Here is a 5000-nt window from a genome sequence, read left to right as displayed (position 1 = left end):
TTATTCCATGCACACAGTATTCAGGCGGGCTTGCCTGCTTTAAGCACTCTAATTTGTTCAAAGTAAACGTGCCGGCCCACCGAGACACTCACTCAAGAGCACCCTGGTAGGATTGCAACGGGGTCCGCCTCGGGACGCACGAGCACGCACGAGGCGCGTCGCACGCCTTCAGCTCGCCCCACCGGCAGGACGTCCCACGATACATGCCAGTTAAACACCGACGGGCGGTGAACCAACAGCGTGGGACACAAATCCAACTACGAGCTTTTTAACCGCAACAACTTTAATATACGCTATTGGAGCTGGAATTACCGCGGCTGCTGGCACCAGACTTGCCCTCCAATAGATACTCGTTAAAGGATTTAAAGTGTACTCATTCCGATTACGGGGCCTCGGATGAGTCCCGTATCGTTATTTTTCGTCACTACCTCCCCGTGCCGGGAGTGGGTAATTTGCGCGCCTGCTGCCTTCCTTGGATGTGGTAGCCGTTTCTCAGGCTCCCTCTCCGGAATCGAACCCTGATTCCCCGTTACCCGTTACAACCATGGTAGGCGCAGAACCTACCATCGACAGTTGATAAGGCAGACATTTGAAAGATGCGTCGCCGGTACGAGGACCGTGCGATCAGCCCAAAGTTATTCAGAGTCACCAAGGCAAACGGACCGGACGAGCCGACCGATTGGTTTTGATCTAATAAAAGCGTCCCTTCCATCTCTGGTCGGGACTCTGTTTGCATGTATTAGCTCTAGAATTACCACAGTTATCCAAGTAACGTGGGTACGATCTAAGGAACCATAACTGATTTAATGAGCCATTCGCGGTTTCACCTTAATGCGGCTTGTACTGAGACATGCATGGCTTAATCTTTGAGACAAGCATATGACTACTGGCAGGATCAACCAGGGAGCTGCGTCAACTAGAGCTGAGCAGCCGGCCGCCCGGGAGTGTGTCCCGGGGGCCCGCGCGAACACGCAAGCGTCCGCTCAATTATTCTGCAAACAGGAGGAGGCTGAGCTCCCCTGCACAATACACCTCGAAACCCTCTCAGGTCCCGGCGGCGCGCAGCGCCGTCCTAAGTACTTGGTCGGGTTCGAGAGAGGCGCAATCGCCCGGAGTTTGGCGAGTAGACGCTTTAGGTGCGACCACCCGTGCTCCCAACTGAGCTTGCCGCTGCCGACAGAGGCCCGGGAGCGTGCTGTCGTGGCATTGCCGGCGGGAGACAACACGCGCCACCTACGGTGGCCGGCAGCTCCAACGCCAGCGCCACAGAAGGACAAAAGCCCCACTTGGGTGCCGAAGCGAACTCTCCCAGCACAGCGCACGCGCCAACACGTCCGCACAGCTGCGATACAAACCACCTGCGAGAACCGCAGAGGCGACCGAGCAGCAGACGGCGTCGCGGCGCCGAGCGCCGGGCGGCGGCGCATCCTCAGCGCACACAGTCCTCAATCGGACCAGCACACTGCAGATGTCCACCGCGCTTCGCACCGGGCCCGCGAGGACCTACTTTGGCCGCACGGCGCCGCGTGCAGGGTGCGCCGGCGCGCAGCTGCGCCGCCTGCCGCCTCCGTCGGCCGGCGCGCCTGCCACTGGCCGCCCCCACCAGCCGGCTGTAGCGCGTGCGCCCACGCACCGCGCGGCCAGCACGCCGGGAGGCCCCCCCTCACCGGCCGGGGACGGTCCCACCCAGCCACCGCCGCGTATCGCTTCACACCCACATGCCATTCACGTTCGTGGGCATGGTGGGTATCGCTGAAACAACCGGTTGGTAGCTCAACCGATCGTCGCCATCACTGATTCACCTCTAGCGAGAACAACCGCACCACAACCGTTTACCAGTTGTTCATTTGCGTAACGTCACCAGCAAACGTAGACGTCCATCGCCATTTGCAAATTCAACGATTGTTGCATGCCTGTGTCAGGTGTCACGACACACTATGTCTGCCCACATACACGCAACAACATGTGCACGCTTCGCGAACACGTGGAAGGTGGCCCCCGTACGTATGCGATGTCCATTGCGCGAACGACTGTCAACCGGCCTCTGTCGCATGTCGCAGATGTGGAACGCAGTGCACCATGCTATCACGGTGTGTGAGAAGAGACGACTACGTCTGACAACACGCGCCACTACATCAACAGACGGCTCATGCTGATCGCCATCCACGGCATACCATACTGCAATCCAGCTCTTATAGGGAGACGACACGTAGCTGAGTGCACAATATTTGGACCGTATGGTTCGCCGTTGTTGGCGCAGTCGTGGTACGGTCACACATGTACCACGATGTATCATTCAGTACATGAGGACCAATGTGCAGTACAGTGTGTGATTTGGACGTACAACATCAGCGGACAGTTGACACACGCCGTACCACAACGTAGGCTGTGCTTCGCCATGCAAATGCCAATGAACAACTGCGAAGGGCATTGAGCATGTACGTCCTGCTGCCATCCGCATTACAGTGTATAGCTGCAAGGTGTTTAACATGAAGCGATACTCTGGGGACCAGGCAGTGCGAGTAGCAAACTATATTGCGGGGGTTGCAGTTAGGCAACACCACACTAATTTAACGCGTCGTATGACAATTACAGAGCAGGTTAAGGCCCAACGTGTGTTGGGTTAAGGCCCAACGTGTGTTGGGTTAAGGCCCAACGTGTGTTGGGTTAAGGCCCAACGTGTGTTGGGTTAAGGCCCAACGTGTGTTGGGTTAAGGCCCAACGTGTGTTGGGTTAAGGCCCAACGTGTGTTGGGTTAAGGCCCAACGTGTGTTGGGTTAAGGCCCAACGTGTGTTGGGTTAAGGCCCAACGTGTGTTGGGTTAAGGCCCAACGTGTGTTGGGTTAAGGCCCAACGTGTGTTGGGTTAAGGCCCAACGTGTGTTGGGTTAAGGCCCAACGTGTGTTGGGTTAAGGCCCAACGTGTGTTGGGTTAAGGCCCAACGTGTGTTGGGTTAAGGCCCAACGTGTGTTGGGTTAAGGCCCAACGTGTGTTGGGTTAAGGCCCAACGTGTGTTGGGTTAAGGCCCAACGTGTGTTGGGTTAAGGCGCAACGTGTGTTGGGTTAAGGCGCAACGTGGGTTACGTTAAGGCGCAACGTGGGTTACGTTAAGGCGCAACGTGGGTTACGTTAAGGCGCAACGTGGGTTACGTTAAGGCGCAACGTGGGTTACGTTAAGGCGCAACGTGGGTTACGTTAAGGCGCAACGTGGGTTACGTTAAGGCGCAACGTGGGTTACGTTAAGGCCCAATATAGGTTAGGTTAAGGCCCAATATAGGTTAGGTTAAGGCCCAATATAGGTTAGGTTAAGGCCCAATATAGGTTAGGTTAAGGCCCAATATAGGTTAGGTTAAGGTACAATATAGGTTAGGTTAAGGTACAATATAGGTTAGGTTAAGGTACAATATAGGTTAGGTTAAGGTACAATATGGGTTAGGTTAAGGTACAATATGGGTTAGGTTAAGGCGCAATATGGGTTAGGTTAAGGCGCAATATGGGTTAGGTTAAGGCGCAATATGGGTTAGGTTAAGGCGCAATATGGGTTAGGTTAAGGCGCAATATGGGTTAGGTTAAGGCGCAATATGGGTTAGGTTAAGGCGCAATATGGGTTAGGTTAAGGCGCAATATGGGTTAGGTTAAGGCGCAATATGGGTTAGGTTAAGGTACAATATAGGTTAGGTTAAGGTACAATATAGGTTAGGTTAAGGTACAATATAGGTTAGGTTAAGGTACAATATGGGTTAGGTTAAGGTACAATATAGGTTAGGTTAAGGCACAATATGGGTTAGGTTAAGGCGCAATATGGGTTAGGGTAAGGCGCAATATGGGTTAGGTTAAGGCGCAATATGGGTTAGGTTAAGGCGCAACGTGGGTTACGTTAAGGCGCAACGTGGGTTACGTTAAGGCGCAACGTGGGTTACGTTAAGGCGCAACGTGGGTTACGTTAAGGCGCAACGTGGGTTACGTTAAGGCGCAACGTGGGTTACGTTAAGGCCCAATATAGGTTAGGTTAAGGCCCAATATAGGTTAGGTTAAGGCCCAATATAGGTTAGGTTAAGGCCCAATATAGGTTAGGTTAAGGCCCAATATAGGTTAGGTTAAGGTACAATATAGGTTAGGTTAAGGTACAATATAGGTTAGGTTAAGGTACAATATGGGTTAGGTTAAGGCGCAATATGGGTTAGGTTAAGGCGCAATATGGGTTAGGTTAAGGCGCAATATGGGTTAGGTTAAGGCGCAACGTGGGTTACGTTAAGGCGCAACGTGGGTTACGTTAAGGCGCAACGTGGGTTACGTTAAGGCGCAACGTGGGTTACGTTAAGGCGCAACGTGGGTTACGTTAAGGCCCAATATAGGTTAGGTTAAGGCCCAATATAGGTTAGGTTAAGGCCCAATATAGGTTAGGTTAAGGCCCAATATAGGTTAGGTTAAGGTACAATATGGGTTAGGTTAAGGTACAATATGGGTTAGGTTAAGGTACAATATAGGTTAGGTTAAGGCGCAACGTGGGTTACGTTAAGGCCCAATATAGGTTAGGTTAAGGCCCAATATAGGTTAGGTTAAGGCCCAATATAGGTTAGGTTAAGGCCCAATATAGGTTAGGTTAAGGCCCAATATAGGTTAGGTTAAGGTACAATATAGGTTAGGTTAAGGTACAATATAGGTTAGGTTAAGGTACAATATGGGTTAGGTTAAGGTACAATATGGGTTAGGTTAAGGTACAATATAGGTTAGGTTAAGGCACAATATGGGTTAGGTTAAGGCGCAATATGGGTTAGGTTAAGGCGCAATATGGGTTAGGTTAAGGCGCAATATGGGTTAGGTTAAGGCGCAATATGGGTTAGGTTAAGGCACAATACGGGTTAGGTTAAGGCACAATACGGGTTAGGTTAAGGCACAATACGGGTTAGGTTAAGGCACACATTGTTGTAAGGAAAGGTGTTTTCGGGGGGGGGGGGGGGGCTGGTTTGTTGATTGTGATTATCGTAAGTAAATGACTG

General features: G+C 52.0%; 1 non-coding gene across 1 annotated transcript in view; it reads right to left on the bottom strand.

Annotated features, from left to right (window-relative positions):
* LOC124586566 overlaps positions 1-906 on the bottom strand; it is a 1910-nt gene extending 1004 nt beyond the window's left edge. The window contains exon 1 of the ribosomal RNA XR_006975166.1: positions 1-906. This exon is cut by the window's left edge and continues 1004 nt beyond it. This is a non-coding gene — a ribosomal RNA (small subunit ribosomal RNA).
* Positions 907-5000: the final 4094 nt, after the last annotated feature.

This window comes from Schistocerca americana, unplaced genomic scaffold, assembly GCF_021461395.2.
Source record: "Schistocerca americana isolate TAMUIC-IGC-003095 unplaced genomic scaffold, iqSchAmer2.1 HiC_scaffold_559, whole genome shotgun sequence".
In the NCBI taxonomy this organism is placed as follows: domain Eukaryota; kingdom Metazoa; phylum Arthropoda; class Insecta; order Orthoptera; family Acrididae; genus Schistocerca; species Schistocerca americana.
The sequence above is the reverse complement of the archived record's forward strand: the minus strand, read 5'-3'. Positions and strand labels throughout refer to the sequence as shown.